We start from the raw sequence: 24,279 nt of genomic DNA on the forward strand, positions 1-24,279 counted from the left end.
GCCTGTGATCACCCCCTTGGTCTTACATCACTGTCCTTGTCCTGGATGTGGGCACAGCTATCGTCCCTTTGCAATTCCTCAGGTGTGGAGGGAGGACTAGACCTGGCCATCTGCCCAGAACAAAACATTGTAGCTCCAGGATTTTTCCTCAGCAGGCAAAGCCTAAAACATTTGCCTTCACTCTTATTCTTAAGGCTCCTGGGCTTCTGTCAGGCTTGGGGCTTTTTCTAATGTTCAGAGAATTGCAGCCTCTTATACGGAGAAAACTATCTCTGTTGTTTTCTGTCCTGCTCCTGTCACTGCTGCTGAAGCTTCCAGTCCAAGAGAGGCCACCCTGCTTCCCTCAAATGAGCCCCAGCCTTGTCAGAAATGGGGATCTTGTGATTGGGACTTTTCTCTCCATGCTTTCAGTTGAAGTGAGCTGTGTCACAGGAGCAGAACTCTTTGGAAGTAAACCTGACAAGGATTGCCAGAATTATAAGTGCCTGCCTGCCTGTGCCTCTGAGAGGGCTAATGCTTACAGAGGTCTTTACGGAAGGGGCAGGCAGGAAGCTGGGCCCTTGCCTGCTGATTTGAGGGTCTCTTCTACCCTCTCTTCTATGCCTCATGGTCAGTTAACATCCACCTGGTTTTCTTTTAGAGCTAAGGAGTGAAAGGATTCTCTCAGTCTCTAACCTCCTCTCATTTTTTTCCCCATCTCTTCCTGTCTATGTCCATGTCTGTATCTATATCTCTCTCTATGTGTCTGTCTCATCTCTCACTGGTCACGAGGCAGTGAAAATGTCTGGATCTTTGTCTTGGCTCTGCTCCTGTTGTGAACTACTCTAGTAAGCACAAGAGGCCAGTATGTACCAAGGAAACCTCAAACATAATCATTAAGTACCTTTACAAAAGAAAGGGGATTTAGACCCCCACACACACACACACACATTCCTTCTAGTGATATTCCTGCCTAATGCCACTGGGAGGCCCCTGAAAGCCATAGGTCTGACAAGGCATTTGCAGCGATGCTTTTGGGAGATGAAGAATGGGACATGGAAGTTGACAGTTCTGACTCCTCTGCATGTCTGTGTCTCTACGCATATCTACTGCGTTTGAGTTCTTTCCACATTTTACATTGCTTTTGTGCCTTTCCTTTCCCTCCTCCATATTTTTTAATCTCCACTGGTCTAAAATAAGGAAATATTTTAACGTTTGCTCACGTTTCTTGAATATTTTAAAATATTTCCAAGTTTTTTCTGTTTCGTCATTGTTTACCACCTTGGGTGAGTGGATGATACTTGGCAAGAGCCAGGTTAACAACTTCTCACCACAGGAGTACCATTGGGCAAAAAGCCCATTGTGAACCAAATTTCTGTCTTTGTTTCTAAGTAGCCTTTGCCAGACTTTTCCTTGAAAGCAGTGTTTCTTCATGTGGACAGGAAAATTCGGGTGTTTCCCTTCTACTTTTAGCAAGTGTGAATGAAGAAAGAATAGACAAAGGGTTTAACATTCTCAGAACACAGGCAGTGAATAGAAGGGAAGTACATTTGGCTGTTCATGATAGAGCAAATGAGAAGGCTTGAAGATTCCTTGTTCTTGCCTGCCACCTTCTGGAATACAGCTCTGAATTACCTTAAAGATGAGAACTGCTAGAGCAATATTTCTGGGTTTTAAATATTTTGGAGCATATTGACATGAATATGAGATCTATTTCACTATGACTTTGGATTAGTTGATTAAATTCTTGATAGTCATTTTCTCTCTCTTTTTCCTTCTTTTCTCAGTCCCTACCATAAAAGGGAAATGGTGGGTAGAGAAGATGATAGGGCAGAGTGAATCCTCTAGATCTTCATCTTAATATTCTGAGGCAGCACCTGCTAACAGAGTCTGTGGGTACAAATTTGGAAAGCTCCTATCCCTCAAACATGTTTCTGTGCCCTTGTACACTGGTGTCTCTCTCCTGGAGATCCTCATTTCCACCCATGAAAATCCCTGTTCTTCCCGGGCTATGATTTGCTTCATGATGTCTTCCTCTTTGGGAAGGTGCCTCCCCCTGCTCAGCATTCCTAACTCTCTCTGTACCAGTCACAGGCCATATATTACCCAGTGCCTTTTATTACAGGTCCGTGGGCCTATCATGCTTCCCTTCACTGTATCCTAAGCATTCTGGGGACAGGAGATGCTTGGATAAGTTATGGGAGCATACCCCTGTCAGGTATTGTCCTAACAGCGAGTCAGGAACATCCATGATACCACCCAGGCAAGACAGCAGCACTCCTTATCCCTCATTTTTATTGCTGGAGAAATGTTATGCTGTTCTGAATAAGATGCCTACATATAGCCATGGTGTCAGGGAAAAGGAAGGGGCCTGTGGCACTGGAGCACATGTTCCCAATTCAACCCTTGTTCTTTATTTTCCCTGACTCAGAAAGTTTAGGAAGGAAATGTAGATACTGAATTGTCAGTCACGCATACTTTTCAGAAGAGAACTCTACAACAATTGGCATGTCTGGAAGGCACAGCGGCATGGGACCGAACCAAAAGGAAGCAGAAATAGTGCAACTATAAGAGCATCAAGAGGATGCTCACAAAGGCACAGAGTGAGAAATGGAGGCACACTTCAGGCTTCTGGGGTCTTTGATAGAGTTAGTTCTCTGAGGAACATAAGAAGGGTTGGAGTTATATAGGGTTATTGTCTGTGATGAGCAAAGTTGCTCTTTGGGAGCAGAGACTATGGGAGCTCATACCTGGGTGTGGGCCACAGTTCAGGACTAGTGCTGTCTATAGCTCAGTGAGGGCAGTGGGAATTGGGAGCAGTTGATATTCAAACACAGACTCCAAAAGAGAGTATGGCTTTTTGCAGTCACTTCTGGTCTTACTCTTGAAGTTTGACTGATGTGGAGTATTCTTATTTTTTTGAACTTCCCAGCACCACTGGATTTATCTCTTACAGCAAGCTATTATATTCATTATAAGAAATGTTAGAGTACAGATCCCTTGTAAGAACATGTTAGATTAGATGACTTCTGGGCTGTTTTCAAAATCTCAAACTCTATAATTCTGAAATGGTAAGTGTTCATTATATCTTTCTTAACTGCATGAATGAATGAATTAGTGAGTGAGTGATTGCATGGATGAATGAGCGAGTGACTCTGGCAGGCAGAGACAAACTAGTAACTCAAATATAACAGTCTTAAATATTCCAATCAGAAGAAAGAAACAGCTTATGAACAAAGGACGCTGTTATTAGTATACCCAAAATGAGCTACAGTCTTTAGGTCTAACCCTCACATGGCTTGAACATCCTCCTTCCTTAAGCACATTCTTTTTACAGACTTTGTAAATGGTTTCTGATTATCTCCATCTGAGGTGGCTGTATTAAAATTACCAACAAGCCCTGACCCTAATGTTTGCTGTACAGGAGATCAACAGGAACCTAACCTGTTGCCCAAGCTTACCCTGGGATTCCACCTCTACACAGTGATGAAGGGACCTTGGAGAGCTCCCTGCGGTGGCTGTCAGGGCAGGGCTAGCTCATCTCTAACTACAGTTGCTGGGGGCAGCACAAGTCTGTGGCTCTTACTGGAGGAGCCACATCAGCTCTGTCTGTCCAGATGGAGACCTTGCTGGAGCTCTACAAGTATCCACAGGTGAGTGACAGTGACCCTATCTCTTTCTGAGGCTTCATCAGATCCTTGAGAGACAGTGAGATCAGGAGTCCCAAGGTAAAAAATCTACCTCCTCTACATAGTGGCTATGTGACCTTGGCTGAGCCCCTTAACCTCTCAGTACTCTAAAGCTACTCTCAGAGACAATACATTTCAACGAAGGGAAAAACTTGGATTGGGAGAAGTTGCATCTTGCCTAGAAATTCCTACCACAATGACATCACCAGTATAATTTTGAAAACTTACTCATGGGAGAGAGTGGGCCTGCCCTTGAGTACTGCACCCCCTTTATTATCACAGACATAGTCAATGTCACCTGACTTCTATTACTGAAGTAATCCTAGCGATTTTGCAGGTCTAATTTCCCACTAACCAGAGAAAGTGAGCATCAGGGGGATGAAACAGCTTCCCCAAAGTCTCAAGTAAAATTGATGGGTGGGCTGGGACTATAACCCACATGTGTGTCATACTTGTTCATTGCTTTAAGCACTATATCACATTATCTGTGTTTCATCCTTATGTGATATATTGTCTATGAATATTATTATCAGTTTTCTTTTCCCAAAGGATTCTTTTTTCAAGAGAAGGAATAGTGAGCATTGGTGTGGAAAGACAACTCTTAATACAGAGATCACAAGGGGCCCTTTGCTAGCACTAGGTGCAGCTGGCATTGCTTAACATCTCTGAATAAACTAGAGATAGAGAGCACAGTTACAAAGGTTCTCTACAAATAAATGTAGCCAAGATCAGGGGGAAAGCAGAAAAGTGGGAAAACAAGTTTTATAGTCAGTTTATCAGACAAAGGTCTCATATAAAAATATTATTTAACCATCAAATCTATAAGAATACAAGTCATTTTATGGCCTTTTTTCAAAAAGGATTTCTTATTGTTCATCTCTTTCTATCACATCTAGACCCTCCTCTGATTTATGATGCCAATAATTATCTGGGGTTTTTTTCTGTATTCTTCATGCTGTTAAATTTCTAATGTATCTATCTGTTCTGGGCTCTGCCCTCTAGGAACTTTCTGCCACTGCCTCATAGGGCTTACTCTCATATATTTCCCTCTTCCAGGGGTGGAGAACTTCTTCCACATGAAAGTCATTAAAATACTTGAAAAGATAGTCATCATGGCTCCTCTAAGCCTTCTCTTCCTGGAATAAACAGCCCCAGTTCTATCAAAATCACTCTTGTATTTTGAGGTTTAAATAGACCTCACAAGCATGGTTGTCCTTATCTGGACCATCTCTAGCTTGCTTATTCCCTTACTAAATTTTATGACTCATAAGTTATAATGACCAGAATTTGTTTAGCACAGCAAAGAGTACAAAGCACTTCAAATGCATTATTTCATTCCATCCTCAGGAGAACCATGACAGTCAGTTGCTATTATTATTCTGATGATGTAGATAAGGTAAGTGAGGCAGAGAAAGGTGGAAAAGGTTGCCCAGGTGACAGAGCCAGTTAGTGAATAAGGCAGGACAACAACTCAGGGCTTCCTGATTTTATCCTCAGTACTTTGTCCACAACATTACACTACCTCAGACCAAAGGCCCAGATTCACAACTGGTCCAAGCAGGGCAGAATGCACTGAGATGGCTCTCCATCATATTCAGGAAATGAACTATGGTATGTAAGTAGAAAATGTCTCATTCCAAGAACTTCCCAAAATAAGTGTAGCAGCAAAATCAGCTGGACCAGATTGTATCTAGAGACCTGAAGATGAGCAATGTCTGCATAAATATCCTGGAAGTGAACAAGTAGAATAAATCTGTTTTAACTCCAGTAATATTATCTGCCCATAGCTGAGAAGAATGACAATCAGTCAGTTTTTTAATCTGGGTAATTCAACAAAATATAAAGGAATTTTAAAATCTGAATCAATCCAGTTAATTTGGCAAAAATCAATTTTGGGCTTAAAATCTCAATAGATTTTTAAAATATTTCATTTTAGGTTATGTTTGCATGGAGACAGTATAGTCCTTAGTGTGAGGGGATGAAGATGACTTTGGGGAGTCATCCTAATATGCTGAAAAATTTTTCCCTCCCCCACATTATCCCAGTGACTGAAATTCCAGAATTACATTCACTATTTCAGGCTGTGAATTGTCTGTTTTTAAGGAATATGTTTTTTTAAAACTAATTTATTTTTAATTTTCAAAAATCACTTCCAGAAGCTTTTGAGTTTTACATTTTCTCCCTCTCTCTCTCCCCAAGATGACGCGCAAGCTGATATAGTCTCCACCTATACATTCCTATGAAAAATATTTTCACATTAGTCATGTTGTAAAGAAGAATGAGAATCAATAGGAGGAACCACGAGAAAGAAGGAACAAAACAAAACAGAAGAAAAAAAGAGAAAATAGTATGCTTTGATCTGCATTCCAATTCCATAGTTCTTTCTCTGGATGTACATAACATTTTCCATCACGAGACCTTTGGAGATGTCTTAGATCCTTGTATTGTTGGGAAGGATTAACTTTATCAATATTAGACATCACACAACATGGCTGTTATTGTGTACAACGCTCTCTTGGTTCTACTCATTTCACTCAGCATCAGACCACACAAGTCTTTCCAGGTTTCCTGAAGTCAGCCTGTTCATCATTTCTTATGATGAACTCCTCCTGGACCTGCATGGCTCTGTGGAGACCACTGCCAGCGACTAACCACAAGGTCACTGACAGACAGAAGACATTTTAGGGGACAAGGAAGCCTGTGATCACCCCCTTGGTCTTACATCACTGTCCTTGTCCTGGATGTGGGCACAGCTATCGTCCCTTTGCAATTCCTCAGGTGTGGAGGGAGGACTAGACCTGGCCATCTGCCCAGAACAAAACATTGTAGCTCCAGGATTTTTCCTCAGCAGGCAAAGCCTAAAACATTTGCCTTCACTCTTATTCTTAAGGCTCCTGGGCTTCTGTCAGGCTTGGGGCTTTTTCTAATGTTCAGAGAATTGCAGCCTCTTATACGGAGAAAACTATCTCTGTTGTTTTCTGTCCTGCTCCTGTCACTGCTGCTGAAGCTTCCAGTCCAAGAGAGGCCACCCTGCTTCCCTCAAATGAGCCCCAGCCTTGTCAGAAATGGGGATCTTGTGATTGGGACTTTTCTCTCCATGCTTTCAGTTGAAGTGAGCTGTGTCACAGGAGCAGAACTCTTTGGAAGTAAACCTGACAAGGATTGCCAGAATTATAAGTGCCTGCCTGCCTGTGCCTCTGAGAGGGCTAATGCTTACAGAGGTCTTTACGGAAGGGGCAGGCAGGAAGCTGGGCCCTTGCCTGCTGATTTGAGGGTCTCTTCTACCCTCTCTTCTATGCCTCATGGTCAGTTAACATCCACCTGGTTTTCTTTTAGAGCTAAGGAGTGAAAGGATTCTCTCAGTCTCTAACCTCCTCTCATTTTTTTCCCCATCTCTTCCTGTCTATGTCCATGTCTGTATCTATATCTCTCTCTATGTGTCTGTCTCATCTCTCACTGGTCACGAGGCAGTGAAAATGTCTGGATCTTTGTCTTGGCTCTGCTCCTGTTGTGAACTACTCTAGTAAGCACAAGAGGCCAGTATGTACCAAGGAAACCTCAAACATAACCATTAAGTATCTTTACAAAAGAAAGTGGATTTAGACCCCCCCACACACACACACATTCCTTCTAGTGATATTCCTGCCTAACGCCACTGGGAGGCCCCTGAAAGCCATAGGTCTGACAAGGCATTTGCAGCGATGCTTTTGGGAGATGAAGAATGGGACATGGAAGTTGACAGTTCTGACTCCTCTGCATGTCTGTGTCTCTACGCATATCTACTGCGTTTGAGTTCTTTCCACATTTTACATTGCTTTTGTGCCTTTCCTTTCCCTCCTCCATATTTTTTAATCTCCACTGGTCTAAAATAAGGAAATATTTTAACGTTTGCTCACGTTTCTTGAATATTTTAAAATATTTCCAAGTTTTTTCTGTTTCGTCATTGTTTACCACCTTGGGTGAGTGGATGATACTTGGCAAGAGCCAGGTTAACAACTTCTCACCACAGGAGTACCATTGGGCAAAAAGCCCATTGTGAACCAAATTTCTGTCTTTGTTTCTAAGTAGCCTTTGCCAGACTTTTCCTTGAAAGCAGTGTTTCTTCATGTGGACAGGAAAATTCGGGTGTTTCCCTTCTACTTTTAGCAAGTGTGAATGAAGAAAGAATAGACAAAGGGTTTAACATTCTCAGAACACAGGCAGTGAATAGAAGGGAAGTACATTTGGCTGTTCATGATAGAGCAAATGAGAAGGCTTGAAGATTCCTTGTTCTTGCCTGCCACCTTCTGGAATACAGCTCTGAATTACCTTAAAGATGAGAACTGCTAGAGCAATATTTCTGGGTTTTAAATATTTTGGAGCATATTGACATGAATATGAGATCTATTTCACTATGACTTTGGATTAGTTGATTAAATTCTTGATAGTCATTTTCTCTCTCTTTTTCCTTCTTTTCTCAGTCCCTACCATAAAAGGGAAATGGTGGGTAGAGAAGATGATAGGGCAGAGTGAATCCTCTAGATCTTCATCTTAATATTCTGAGGCAGCACCTGCTAACAGAGTCTGTGGGTACAAATTTGGAAAGCCTCCTATCCCTCAAACATGTTTCTGTGCCCTTGTACACTGGTGTCTCTCTCCTGGAGATCCTCATTTCCACCCATGAAAATCCCTGTTCTTCCCGGGCTATGATTTGCTTCATGATGTCTTCCTCTTTGGGAAGGTGCCTCCCCCTGCTCAGCATTCCTAACTCTCTCTGTACCAGTCACAGGCCATATATTACCCAGTGCCTTTTATTACAGGTCCGTGGGCCTATCATGCTTCCCTTCACTGTATCCTAAGCATTCTGGGGACAGGAGATGCTTGGATAAGTTATGGGAGCATACCCCTGTCAGGTATTGTCCTAACAGCGAGTCAGGAACATCCATGATACCACCCAGGCAAGACAGCAGCACTCCTTATCCCTCATTTTTATTGCTGGAGAAATGTTATGCTGTTCTGAATAAGATGCCTACATATAGCCATGGTGTCAGGGAAAAGGAAGGGGCCTGTGGCACTGGAGCACATGTTCCCAATTCAACCCTTGTTCTTTATTTTCCCTGACTCAGAAAGTTTAGGAAGGAAATGTAGATACTGAATTGTCAGTCACGCATACTTTTCAGAAGAGAACTCTACAACAATTGGCATGTCTGGAAGGCACAGCGGCATGGGACCGAACCAAAAGGAAGCAGAAATAGTGCAACTATAAGAGCATCAAGAGGATGCTCACAAAGGCACAGAGTGAGAAATGGAGGCACACTTCAGGCTTCTGGGGTCTTTGATAGAGTTAGTTCTCTGAGGAACATAAGAAGGGTTGGAGTTATATAGGGTTATTTCTGTGATGAGCAAAGTTGCTCTTTGGGAGCAGAGACTATGGGAGCTCATACCTGGGTGTGGGCCACAGTTCAGGACTAGTGCTGTCTATAGCTCAGTGAGGGCAGTGGGAATTGGGAGCAGTTGATATTCAAACACAGACTCCAAAAGAGAGTATGGCTTTTTGCAGTCACTTCTGGTCTTACTCTTGAAGTTTGACTGATGTGGAGTATTCTTATTTTTTTGAACTTCCCAGCACCACTGGATTTATCTCTTACAGCAAGCTATTATATTCATTATAAGAAATGTTAGAGTACAGATCCCTTGTAAGAACATGTTAGATTAGATGACTTCTGGGCTGTTTTCAAAATCTCAAACTCTATAATTCTGAAATGGTAAGTGTTCATTATATCTTTCTTAACTGCATGAATGAATGAATTAGTGAGTGAGTGATTGCATGGATGAATGAGCGAGTGACTCTGGCAGGCAGAGACAAACTAGTAACTCAAATATAACAGTCTTAAATATTCCAATCAGAAGAAAGAAACAGCATATGAACAAAGGACGCTGTTATTAGTATACCCAAAATGAGCTACAGTCTTTAGGTCTAACCCTCACATGGCTTGAACATCCTCCTTCCTTAAGCACATTCTTTTTACAGACTTTGTAAATGGTTTCTGATTATCTCCATCTGAGGTGGCTGTATTAAAATTACCAACAAGCCCTGACCCTAATGTTTGCTGTACAGGAGATCAACAGGAACCTAACCTGTTGCCCAAGCTTACCCTGGGATTCCACCTCTACACAGTGATGAAGGACCTTGGAGAGCTCCCTGCGGTGGCTGTCAGGGCAGGGCTAGCTCATCTCTAACTACAGTTGCTGGGGGCAGCACAAGTCTGTGGCTCTTACTGGAGGAGCCACATCAGCTCTGTCTGTCCAGATGGAGACCTTGCTGGAGCTCTACAAGTATCCACAGGTGAGTGACAGTGACCCTGTCTCTTTCTGAGGCTTCATCAGATCCTTGAGAGACAGTGAGATCAGGAGTCCCAAGGTAAAAAATCTACCTCCTCTACATAGTGGCTATGTGACCTTGGCTGAGCCCCTTAACCTCTCAGTACTCTAAAGCTACTCTCAGAGACAATACATTTCAAACGAAGGGAAAAACTTGGATTGGGAGAAGTTGCATCTTGCCTAGAAATTCCTACCACAATGACATCACCAGTATAATTTTGAAAACTTACTCATGGGAGAGAGTGGGCCTGCCCTTGAGTACTGCACCCCCTTTATTATCACAGACATAGTCAATGTCACCTGACTTCTATTACTGAAGTAATCCTAGCGATTTTGCAGGTCTAATTTCCCACTAACCAGAGAAAGTGAGCATCAGGGGGATGAAACAGCTTCCCCAAAGTCTCAAGTAAAATTGATGGGTGGGCTGGGACTATAACCCACATGTGTGTCATACTTGTTCATTGCTTTAAGCACTATATCACATTATCTGTGTTTCATCCTTATGTGATATATTGTCTATGAATATTATTATCAGTTTTCTTTTCCCAAAGGATTCTTTTTTCAAGAGAAGGAATAGTGAGCATTGGTGTGGAAAGACAACTCTTAATACAGAGATCACAAGGGGCCCTTTGCTAGCACTAGGTGCAGCTGGCATTGCTTAACATCTCTGAATAAACTAGAGATAGAGAGCACAGTTACAAAGGTTCTCTACAAATAAATGTAGCCAAGATCAGGGGGAAAGCAGAAAAGTGGGAAAACAAGTTTTATAGTCAGTTTATCAGACAAAGGTCTCATATAAAAATATTATTTAACCATCAAATCTATAAGAATACAAGTCATTTTATGGCCTTTTTTCAAAAAGGATTTCTTATTGTTCATCTCTTTCTATCACATCTAGACCCTCCTCTGATTTATGATGCCAATAATTATCTGGGGTTTTTTTCTGTATTCTTCATGCTGTTAAATTTCTAATGTATCTATCTGTTCTGGGCTCTGCCCTCTAGGAACTTTCTGCCACTGCCTCATAGGGCTTACTCTCATATATTTCCCTCTTCCAGGGGTGGAGAACTTCTTCCACATGAAAGTCATTAAAATACTTGAAAAGATAGTCATCATGGCTCCTCTAAGCCTTCTCTTCCTGGAATAAACAGCCCCAGTTCTATCAAAATCACTCTTGTATTTTGAGGTTTAAATAGACCTCACAAGCATGGTTGTCCTTATCTGGACCATCTCTAGCTTGCTTATTCCCTTACTAAATTTTATGACTCATAAGTTATAATGACCAGAATTTGTTTAGCACAGCAAAGAGTACAAAGCACTTCAAATGCATTATTTCATTCCATCCTCAGGAGAACCATGACAGTCAGTTGCTATTATTATTCTGATGATGTAGATAAGGTAAGTGAGGCAGAGAAAGGTGGAAAAGGTTGCCCAGGTGACAGAGCCAGTTAGTGAATAAGGCAGGACAACAACTCAGGGCTTCCTGATTTTATCCTCAGTACTTTGTCCACAACATTACACTACCTCAGACCAAAGGCCCAGATTCACAACTGGTCCAAGCAGGGCAGAATGCACTGAGATGGCTCTCCATCATATTCAGGAAATGAACTATGGTATGTAAGTAGAAAATGTCTCATTCCAAGAACTTCCCAAAATAAGTGTAGCAGCAAAATCAGCTGGACCAGATTGTATCTAGAGACCTGAAGATGAGCAATGTCTGCATAAATATCCTGGAAGTGAACAAGTAGAATAAATCTGTTTTAACTCCAGTAATATTATCTGCCCATAGCTGAGAAGAATGACAATCAGTCAGTTTTTTAATCTGGGTAATTCAACAAAATATAAAGGAATTTTAAAATCTGAATCAATCCAGTTAATTTGGCAAAAATCAATTTTGGGCTTAAAATCTCAATAGATTTTTAAAATATTTCATTTTAGGTTATGTTTGCATGGAGACAGTATAGTCCTTAGTGTGAGGGGATGAAGATGACTTTGGGGAGTCATCCTAATATGCTGAAAAATTTTTCCCTCCCCCACATTATCCCAGTGACTGAAATTCCAGAATTACATTCACTATTTCAGGCTGTGAATTGTCTGTTTTTAAGGAATATGTATTTTTTAAAACTAATTTATTTTTAATTTTCAAAAATCACTTCCAGAAGCTTTTGAGTTTTACATTTTCTCCCTCTCTCTCTCCCCAAGATGACGCGCAAGCTGATATAGTCTCCACCTATACATTCCTATGAAAAATATTTTCACATTAGTCATGTTGTAAAGAAGAATGAGAATCAATAGGAGGAACCACGAGAAAGAAGGAACAAAACAAAACAGAAGAAAAAAAGAGAAAATAGTATGCTTTGATCTGCATTCCAATTCCATAGTTCTTTCTCTGGATGTACATAACATTTTCCATCACGAGACCTTTGGAGATGTCTTAGATCCTTGTATTGTTGGGAAGGATTAACTTTATCAATATTAGACATCACACAACATGGCTGTTATTGTGTACAATGCTCTCTTGGTTCTACTCATTTCACTCAGCATCAGACCATACAAGTCTTTCCAGGTTTCTCTGAAGTCAGCCTGTTCATCATTTCTTATAGCACAATAGCATTCAATTACATTCATATACCACAACTTGCTCAGCCATTCCCCAATTGATGGGCATCCTCTCCATTTCTAACTCTTTGCCACCACAAAAACACCTGCTATGAATATTTTTGTACACGTGGGTCCTTTTCCCATTTGTATAATCTCTTTGGGATTTAGCCCTAGAAGTGCCATTTCTGGGTCAAAGGGTTTGCATATTTTTATAGCCCTTTGGGCATAGTTCCAAATTGCTCTCCAAAATGGTTGGACCTGTTCACAACTCCACAACACTGTATTAGTGTTCCAATTTTCCTGCATCTTCTCCAACATTTCTTATTTTGCTGCTTTGTCATGTTAGCCAATCTGATAGGTGTGACATGGTACCTCAGAGTTGCTTTGATTTGCATTTCTTTAATCAATAGTGATTTAGAGCATTTTTTATATGACTATAGACAGCTTTAATTTCTTCACTAAAAACTGCCTACTCATATCCTTTGAACATTTGTCAGTTGGGGAATGACTTGTATTCTTTATAAATTTCATTCAGTTCTCATTCTCTCTCTCTCTCTCTCTCTCTCTCTCTCTCTCTCTCTCTCTCTCTCTCTCTCTCTCTCTCCATATATATATTAGAAGTGAGGTCCTTATCAGAGACACTGGCTGTAAAAATTCTTTCCCAGTTTTCTGCTTCCCTCCTAATCTTGGTTGCATTGGCTTGTTTATGCAAAACCTTTTCAATTTAATGTAATCAAAATTTGCCATTTTGCATTTCATAATGTTCACTTTGTTTTCTTTGGTCACAAATTCTTTGTTTTCCACAAATCTGACAGGTAAACTATTCCGTGCTCTCCCGGTCTGATTATAGTTATCACCCTTTCTATCAAAATCATGTACTCATTTTGACTTTATTTTGGTATGTGGTATAGATTTTGGTCTGTGCCTAGTTTCTGCCATACTCTTTTCCAGTTTTCCCAGCAGTTTTTGTCAAATAGTGAGTTCTTATCTCAGAAGCTGGGGTCTTTGGGTTTATCAAACAGTAGGTTACTTTAGTCATTGACTACTGTGTCTTGTGTACCTAACCTATTCCACTAATCCACCATTCTATTTCTTAGCCAGTACTAAGTAGTTTTCATGATGGCTATAAGAACATATATTCTTGCCCATATCCTTTTCATTATTGTATTTGCCCTTCATTCTTCAAGAGGACCATGATACGAGTGATCTGATGACATCACTTGCAATTGACTTTGATTTCAGTGAGAGAGGGCTGTGCAAGATCACCAGCCTCACTTTCTCCTCCACAGCCATCTGAGCCCAGTGGCCAGATATTCATCAACAAGCCTGGAGTTGGCTCAGGATACAATAGGAGACTTTGGTCTAAGTTCTTTTCAGGTTCTCACTTTGAATGAGATAATGCCCATTCACTGAATTGGCCTCTTTAAGAAATGAGTCAAAGGATGGCCCTTTTAATAACAAAACTCAAACTGGGAGGGGAAGACCCTCAAGCTTGTTGACCAAAAGAGAAACACTTATTATTTACAGTCACTCTGAGCTTAGAAGGCCCAAAAGATAGACATTAAGTGGTGCTTGGGCAGAGACCTATTGTTGTCCAATAGCCTTAGGATCCAGCTGGCTATCATAATAGTTAAGTGAGATCTGTAGTTTGATGGGTTTAAAGCAGAAGTTTGTACTGACAAAAAGGAACTAATTTAGTAATATGGAGTAGTCCAATGAGTGCAGAGAAGTTTGAGGAGGTAAGCAAGACATGATGGCTTAAAGCAACATATCAATGAAGTCTGGGGCCATTTGTTCTGAGAACTCACAACAGCAGTGTGTGGAGCAGTAGGGCAGTACATTGACTAGACCTTTCCAGAGGCAATGATAGTGGTGATATAATTGCAGTTTTCAGAGCAAAACGTGGAAAATGCAGACGGGTTTGGGTTTGCAAGGCAGCAGGACAGAACAGTGCCAATGTGAAAAGGAGGCAAATGCTTTAAGAATGAATGCACTCTTCCTAAGAATTGAAGTGATAAATGGGAAAATAAAACCTCATCCCTACTTCAGGGGATAATGCTTTGTAACAGCTATTCCTATTATAACTATGAGTAAATTCCCTTTTGTAAAAGTTAACTGATGTTAATACGTTAACTGTCATGGGACATTAATCACTGGTGGTTACCTTTGAGGAGGGCACAATAAAATAGAGGGACTTGAACTAATGGCACTGGAGAGAGAAACCAACAGCTCCTCAGCAACCTGCCTGGAAGCTTGAGGGGTAGATTTAGTCTTCTTAAGAACATGCAAGGATGGGAGTTTGGACAAAGCTTGTAGAGATGACTTCTGTTTTTATTTGCATGCATCTTCTCTCTCCAATTGGGATATAAGGTCCTTCAGAATAGAGAATCATTTTATATCCCTCTGTATTTCAATTTCTCCACATATGATGAAACAGTTATTAGATACTTAATTTAATCATTGTGACAATGGACTGACTTCCTGAACAACTCATAGGTCTTCATTCTGGAGATTACTGACCTTAAGCACCAGGCAGTGACTGAGATTTCTCTTCTCTTATAGCTCTACTCATTTCTAAAGAAGATCCAATTTAACAACAGTGCAGGTGATCAGGTGTTTATGGATGAGAACAGAAACCCTGAGGCTCAGTATAAAATCCTCAACAATGTAATGTTCAATAAGGATGCTGCAGCTCTACTGAAAGTTGGACAGTTTAACCCTAAGGCTCAGCCTGGTGAAGATTTTACCATCAATGAGGAGGCCACAGTATGGACCTAGACATATACCAGGGGCAGAAACAATGTTAATATCAACCTTACTATCTAATCATGGTAACACATTTTATCCTCCTTAGCTCACTCCACATTCTTTTTTAGAGTAGACAATCCTCCTGCATACTGATTTCATTTCCCTTTGTAGGAAACTGCTAGGTGGGAAAAAAAGTCAAATAGGCAATCTATCAGAAGATTTTAAACTTGGGATTATTAGCACTATTGGAGATAGTGGTGGAATGGACATTGAAGCTCATCTTGCTCAGCCCTGTCATTTCTCATAAATAAGACACTGAGACACACAAGGGTGGTGATTGGCCCAGTGTCCTCTGTTCCCAAGGTTTGTGTTTTTGTGTCAAATATCTAGCATTTTTGTGAATGATGACACCCAACTGCTTATGTAAATTCAGTAAAAATAAGCTTATATTTAATCACTAAAGGACCTTACATTTATGGAGCTGAGCAACAAGTTTGACATCTAATTTCTGAAACTCATTGGATTTCTGAACCCAACAAATTCTTTCTCTATGGGATATGGAACTCACCTTTTCAATTATAATGAACAGTCTAATCAGTCTCATCTTTGAGTTACCTATGTCCTGCATCCTTCATGCAGACAGATTAAGTCTATTTCAGATAAGTCACTTCCATTTCCTTCAGTCACTTGGATCATAACTATTAAAAAGCCATAGCTGATACTGAGAATTACAAAATGCTAAAAAATAAGGACTGTGGGGTAGCATTGTATTCAAATTCCTCTGCTTAGAAATGACTAAAATCGACAAAATTTAAAAGGTTCAGTCAGTTTCCCACAGCTAGTGGCAGAAATGGGACTAGCACCCAGGTCTCTGTTTTCCACCCAGTGCTCCTTCTGCCTCATGCTCCATTGCCATATGAACAATTCTCTTATTTCTCTTATAAAATAAGATCACTTTGCCCCAAATCAGTATCATTCACCTTCTGATAATGACACACCATCCTCTCTCCTGTTTATTATGAGAGCCATCATGCCTTTTTACTCCCCTGTCACTAGGTTCCCTGTGCCACATGCAGTGAGAGCTGTCAGCCTGGATTCAGGCAAACCCCTCTGGAGGGATAGCCCATCTGCTGTTTCAACTGCTCCCTGTGCCCTGAGGGAGTGATTTGTAATCAGATGACTAAGTGCCTGCAGGTAGCTTTCCTCCTCCATCCCTTGAAGAGAATAAACTAATGTTGTACTCTAAGGTCACAAACAACCTCATCACTGTCTGTGCAATAGGATATCCAGGAGCAAGGTGAGTCAGCAATGAGTTCTGGCCAAGGACAAGTGGATTGGATTAATGATACATGGTTAAAACATGGTGTCCACCTTTACTGTACTATTAAAAATGGGACCTACAAAATAAAAAAGTAGTTACCTTGCACTATCTCTTGTAGAATGTTATTTTATGGTCTTTTTAGGGTTTCACATGCAATGGAATAGTGTTAGCTAGAGTGCGGAGGAGTATGTACTCTGCAAAATATGTGTGACGAAGGGAAGCTGAGTTCATATGTGTTGGATACATTCATTAGGAACTTTAGACAAGTGTTGGTTTGGGAGGAAATGAGTACCCATGGTATATGGTGGATATTCTGTCATCCCAACCCCTTGCTGTATTTTAAAATTAAAATTTGATAAATGATCTAGAAAGGGAAGTCTATCATGAATTCTGTGGAAGAGACTCTGTATTCCCTCCAAGCCATCTGTCACAGAAGACCTTGACCTTCTTTTCAGAGTCAGTGTGGACTGGGTTACCTGGGTCATTGACTATGCAACTTCACTAGTGTGACACCCTATTATATATTTATAGACTGTGAAAGTGTCACACTCCAATACTAAAAACATTTAAGATTTTAAACAATGTAAACAATCAGTGAAAGGTCACATGTTAGAATCATTTTGGCCTCTGCACACTAATGACTTCATAGTACTAAACCTCATGAGATGAGCACAGGATTAGAGGATGAGAGGGAAGGGTCCTCCACAGTGGATGGGAAATAATACACCTGGGAATGACTAATAGTTCAATGGGGAAATTTTTTCTTAAGTACTTGAGAAGGTTGGGGTAAGGAAACTCAATAATTCTACTGATATGACTTCAGTGGTTGCCACTGATATCTAGTACATTTCATGGGGCTAGATGGACTGACCAAGGTGTCAGCTCCCTTCTTCTGGGTTCAAACTCTTCCATTTTTCTTCCCATCTGTTGCATCTGTTTTTCTTGACTTACATTGATCCATAGAGGAGGCAAACAGTCCATGGAATACTAAAAGCAATTACAATTTTCTTTACTTTTTCTTGTGGCAATCCAGGGTAAGTGACTTGCCAGGGTCACACAGCTAAAAAGTGTTGGAGGCCAGATTTGAACTCAGGTCTTCCTCATACCAGGGATGTTTACAAGATTCCCTGAGCCAAAGAAGGGAGAACTAGTCTGTGACCAAGTCTAGGACTCAACACTCTACTCTTGTGCAACCAATGCATGACATTGAAGAGGCTTATTTGGAATAGTCTCTCCTCTCTCCACTACCAAAAACGAGTTATTCTGAGCCCAACTATGGCATTCAAATTGTACCAGCTCCTGAAAATGAGGATAATCCCCTCAACAACCCCAATCCAGTGTCCTGTCTCATATAGAATGTTTCAAGGTGGAGCCAAGATGGCGGAGTGAAAGCAGTGACTTGCTTGAGCTCTCCCCCAAAGCCCTCCAAATACCTATAAAAAATGGCTCTAAAGAAATTCTCAAGCAGCAGAACCCACAAAAAGACAGAGTGAAGAAAATTTCCAGCCCAAGACAACCTAGATGGTTGATCAGAAAGGTATATAGCACAGGGATGGGAGAGGAGCTCAGTGTCGCATGGGTGTGCATAACATAGTGAACCTGGATCAGGCCTCAGACGACTGAATCAGGGCGGCTGTGGTGGTTTCCAGACCTCTCAACCCAGGAAAACCAAAGATAACTTAGAAGGTCAGTGGGAAAAGGCTGTTTAGGAGGGGGGAGAGAAGGTAGGTCTCAGAGCCAGTTGCAGAGTGCAGAACACTGAGCACCAGTCCCTGGGCAGTGGCTGTGTCCTGAGCTTCCAGCCCACAGACTGAGGGGGAATCGAGTGGCTGATCAGAGGGGGACTGCAGGGATCTCTTTGCCAGTGCCGAGGCAGGAATCTCTTGCTTTGCTCATGCTTGGATCTGGGTCACAGTTCTGGCTGGCAGTCCTAGGGCAAGGCATGGTGCTGGCGTGGTGGACCTTGTCGTGACTGCAGAAAGAAAACCATCCTCACAGGGACAAGGAGTGCTTCTGGTCACTAACAGACTAGACCATAGGCCAGGAAAAGAGTAAACACCTCATCCATTATCATACCACCTTGCAAGAACTGAAAATTTACAGGTCTCTACAAGTATCTCTGAAAACAGCTATACAAACCCCCGAAGCTTGGGACAGCACATTCTCCACATTGGAAGCAGACTCTTACCTTAACAAAGAGTTTATAACTCAAATAATTGGCCGTGATCATGAGCAAGCAGTGCAAAAACAGTCAGACCATATTATCTTACTTTGGTGACAAAGAAGATTAAAACATACAACCAGAAGAAGGCAACGCAGTCAAAGCTCCTACATACAAAGCCTCCAAGAAAAATATGAATTGGTCCCAGGCCTTGGAAGAGCTCAAAAGGCATTTTAAGAAGCAAGTAAGAGAAGTAGAGGAAAAGTTGGGAAGACAAATGAGAGAGATGCAAGAAAATCATGAAAAACAAGTCAACAGCTTGCTAAAGGAGACCCAAAAAAATACTGAAGAAAATAACACCTTAAAAAATAGCCTAACTCAAATGGCAAAAGAGGTTCAAAAAGCCAATGAGGAGAAGAATGCCCTAAAAAGAAAAATTGGTCAAATGGAAAAGGAAGTCCAAAATAATACTAAAGAAAATACTTCCTTAAAAATTAGAATAGAGCAATTGGAAGCTAGAGACTTTATGAGCAATCAATATTATAGAACAAATCCAAAAAAATGAAAAAATAGAAGACAATGTGAAATATCTCATTGGAAAAACAACTGACCTGGAAAATAGATCCAGGAGAGAGAATTTTTAAATTATTGGACTGTCTGAAAGCCATGATCAAAAAAAAAACAGAGCCTAGACATCATCTTTCAGGAAATTATCAAGGAAAACTGCCCTGATATTTTAGTACCAGAGGGCAAAATAGAAATCGAAAGAATCCATCAATCTCCTCCTGAAAGAGCTCCCCAAACGAAAACTCCTAGGAATATTGTAGCCAAATTACAGAGTTCCCAGGTCAAGGAGAACATACTACAAGCTGCCAGAAGGAAACAGTTCAAGTACTGTGGGAACACAATCAGGATAACACAAGATTTAGCAGCTTCTACATTGAAGGACCGCAGGGCATGGAATATAATATTCCGGAGGGCAAAGGAGATAGGATTACAGCCAAGAATCACCTACCCAGCAAAACTCAGTATAATACTTCAAGGGAAAAAATGGTCATTCATTGAAATAGAGGACTTTCAAGCATTCTTGATGAGAAGACCAGAGCTGAATAGAAAATTTCACTTTCAAATACAAGCTCAAGTGGAACACGAAGAGGTAAACAGGAAAGCGAAATCATAAGAGACTTATTAAGGTTGAACTTTTTACATTCCTGCATGGAAAGAAGATATTTATAACTCATGAGACCTTTGTCAGCATTAGGGTAGTTGGAGGGGGAAAAATTACATCTATGTAGATAGATAGATAGATAGATAGATAGATAGATAGACAGACAGACAGACAGACAGACAGACAGACAGACAGACAGACAGACAGATAGATAGATAGATAGATAGATAGATAGATAGATAGATAGATAGATAGATAGACAGATGGCACAGGGTGAGTTGAAGATTAAGGGGTCATATCTGGAGAATAAAATTAAGGGATGAGAGAGGATTATAGTAGGACAAGAAGAAAGGAGGAGGCAGAATGGGGTAAATTATCTCACAAAAGAAAAGGAAAGGGTCTTACAGTGGAGGGGAAATGGGGGAAGATGAAAGAGAATGAGTGAATCTTATTCTCATAGGATTTGGCTTAAGGAGGGAATAACATACACATTCAATTGGGTATGGAAATCTATCTTACCCTACAGGAAAATAGGGGGAGAAGGGGACAAGACAGCAGGGGGATGACAGAAAAGAGGGCAGATTGGGAAAGGGGGTAACCAGAAGCAAATGCTTCTGAGGAGGGACAGGGTCAAAAGAAAGAATAGAATAAATGGGAGGGCAGGATAGGATTAAGGGAAATAGAGTTCGTTTTTCACAACATGTCTACTATGGAAGTGTTTTGCATAACTGCACATGTATAACCTATGTTGAGTTGCTTGCCTTTCCAATGAGGGTGGGTGGGGAGGGAGGAAGGGAGAAAATTTGGAACCCAAAGTTTTAAAAACACATGTTTAAAAAAATGTTTTCACATGCAACTGGGAAATAAGAAATACAGGAAATGGGGTACAGAAGTCTATCCTGCCCTACAAGAAAATAGAAGGGGAAGGGGCTAAGAGAAGGGGGGGAGAGATAGAAGAGAGGGCAGACTAGGGGAAGGGATATTCAGAATGCATGCCATCTTGGGGTGGGGGGGGGCGAGACGGGGTGAAAATTTAGAACTCAAAATCTTGTGGAAGTAAATGTAGAAAACTAAAAATAAATAAATTTATATTAAAAAGAAAGAAATGTTTCCATGCATCAATTACACCTAGTGAACAGTTGAGGTGTATTGTCACCAGATCAAGGAATCAGGGAGTAACTCATTATCATTTAATTTATTAAGGGTGGATAACTTGACTGATTTACTCATTTGGCTCCAACTTACACTGACATATGGAAATGAATAAATTCAGGAAAAGATGAGATGTTGTACTATTACCTATATCCTATTAGAAGGTAAGGCCCCTATCTGCAGGTATCACTTAATTCTTTCAGTTTACAACTTAAATATCTGGCCCACAGCAGATACTGAACTGTTGATTTATAGCTTTGTATGTAGCAAACTTATCATACCATCTCAATGTAGAGTTATTGCTATAACATAATGGAGTCAGAAAGAATTGAGAGAAGGAAGGGCTCCACTTTCTATGTCATTGTACTATAACAATAGACCCATAGGAAAAGCTTGTATTCAATTAGGAAATCTGAATACTAGAAAAACAAAGTCAAATTTAACATAATGAGTATAGATAGAATAAGCCAGGATTGGACACTAGGTTACTTTTCAATGACCATCTCCTAGCACAGAAAGAGCTATTATGTGTTCTGAAAAAAGAAATAACTTCTTTGAGCAATTTTACCTATTTTCTGTATATAGGGGTGGGAAACATTTGTTACATTTAAAATCCTAAGAGCTTATTTGTCTCTTGCAGATATGAAGCATTGTGTGAAGTGCCCAGAAGATGAGTATTCCAATAAGGAAAGAAATCAATGCCTCCCCAAGGTTATGACTTTCCTGGATGTTTCAGAACCTTTGGGGATGACTCTGATCTGTGTGGCTCTTTTCTTTTCTCTAATGAGATCTCTAATTCTCTGGGTATTTCTGAAATTTAAAGACATCACCATTGTAAACGCCAACAACGGGCTCTCAGCTATACTCTCCTCATCTCCCTCATCTTCTGTTTCCTCTGCTCCCTGCTCTTCATTGGCCGTCCTACTTCAGTCACCTGCCTCCTCTGACAAACGACATTTGGAGTTGTGTTTACTGTAGCCATGTCCTCCATTTTGGCCAAAACCATCACGTTTGTCTTGGCCTTTAGGGTTACAATACCAGTGAGCAGGAGCAGGCTATGGGTGCAATCCAGGGTCTCTAACTCTGTTGTCATTATCTGTTCTGGGATTCAAGGGGTTCTCTGTGCCACCTAGCTGGGAACCTCTCCCCCCTTTCCTGACATGGACCCACACTCTGAACCTGGCCACATCATCATGAAGTGCAATGAGGGCTCTGACTTTGCCTTCTATTCTGTCCTGGGCTACATGGGATTCCTATCACTGTGCAGCTTCACGATGGCTTTCCTGGCCAGGAGCCTGCCTGACACCTTCAATGAAGCCAACTTCATCACATTCAGCATGTTGGTGTTCTGCAGTGTCTGGGTCTCCTCCCTCCCAACATACCAGAGCACCAAGGGCAAGGCCATGCTTACTGTAGAAATCTCCACCCTGGCATCCGGTGCTGGCTTACTGAATGGCATCTTTATTCCCAAGTGTTACATGAACTTGCTGAGGCCTGACAAAAACACCCAGGAAAGTATAAAGAACAAAGTAAGTTCCAGGGGCAGGAAACATTCTGGATCACTGTCTGCCAATTTTTACCAGAGGCATAATCAATTTTAAGCATATGTATACTAATATGGAAGGGGCGTTGAGACATTCTACCTCTTGTCTGCTGTCCAGGACCTCAGAATTCCACACCTTACCTTCTGTTTGTGCCTGCTCTCAGATGAGTTTTCTGGCACTTCAGAAGACATGGAAACCACACCTTAATGTCAAGTCAGCACTGGACAATGATATTGACATTTCCAATCACCTGTTTCCCTTGCACAACTCTTGCTGTTCACTGATATCCTTCCTAGGCTACTAACAAAATGTTTTGGACGCCATCATCCTATTTTGTTCTAACAATCGAAGTTATACTGAACCTCCAGCTTCCAAATATTACTCCTCTCATCAACATCATTCCCATCTACCTCAATAGTCCACCAATGTCCTACTAAACATTCCATATCCCCTTCTACTACATTCTTTGGAATGTCTGCTGCATAAATTACAAGCTGTCTTTCATTTCAAACGTCTTACCTTCTCACTCCTTGCATGTTCTTACACTCACTGAAACCTACTTCTCTCCAGATGAAACTTGTTCCTTCATCACACTTTCCAGTACAGGCTACACTGTCTGTCATGTCCCCCCTCCCCCATCACTTAATTAATTTCTTGGAGTGGGGTTTTCAGAATATTTTTTGATCCACATAGCTACTCCCTGTCTTTCTCTCAACATCCATCATTCAGCAACCTCTCTCTCTTTGTTGTTCATGTTATCCAAAATCAGTCAGCTAATTTCCCCTGCCCTGGCTATTATATGACATCATACCCACCTTGAACATTTTCCCTCCTTCATAACTTTCTCCAGTGCTTGACTCACAGGTTTTTTTTCTGCATCTCAGTTATTGATATTTTTCTATTTGATGTCAAAAGGCCTATTGATGTTTCCTCTAATGCCATAACTTACCAATTCCTCAATTTACACCATTTATTCCTCAAGTCCACTTCACCTATGAAAATAGACAGTAATTACCCCCAGTCTTCCTTAAACCTACAAGTTTTCCATAATATTGATGAACTGCAATTCCTTCATGTAGATGTATTCTTTTTTATTGTACCAGCAAGTTTAATTTTTATATTTTTAATATATTTTTTTAAATTGTCAGTTCCAAATTTACTTCTTTTCTCCTATCTCCCTCACATATTAAGAAGACCAAAATATGATACCTATGAAGTCACAAAATATATTTTCACTTTAGCTATGTTCCAAAAAAAGCAAGAAAAATAAAGAAAAAAATATGCTTCAATGTATATTTTGAGTTCATGTTTTTCTCTCTGGTGATGGATCTCCTTTTTCTTTCTAAGTTCTTTGCAACTGTGGTGAATTATTGCATTCCTGAAAATTGGTAAGTTATTCACAGTTGATCATTGAACAATATAGCTTTTACTGTGTACAAAGTTCTGGTTCTGCTTGCTTTACTCAGTATGGGTTCATGTTTTTCTGAAACCATCCTGCTTGACATTTCTTATTGCACAGTAGTATTCCATCACAATCCTAGGCCCCAAGTTGTTCA

General features: G+C 40.8%; 1 pseudogene; it reads left to right on the plus strand.

Annotated features, from left to right (window-relative positions):
- The window catches only part of LOC110203600 (vomeronasal type-2 receptor 26-like), a 50,097-nt pseudogene extending 27,317 nt beyond the window's left edge, over positions 1-22,780 (plus strand).
- The last annotated feature ends 1,499 nt before the right edge of the window (positions 22,781-24,279 follow it).

This window comes from Phascolarctos cinereus, unplaced genomic scaffold (genome assembly GCF_003287225.1).
Source record: "Phascolarctos cinereus isolate Bilbo 61053 unplaced genomic scaffold, phaCin_HiC Scaffold_4;HRSCAF=312, whole genome shotgun sequence".
Lineage (NCBI taxonomy): Eukaryota > Metazoa > Chordata > Mammalia > Diprotodontia > Phascolarctidae > Phascolarctos > Phascolarctos cinereus.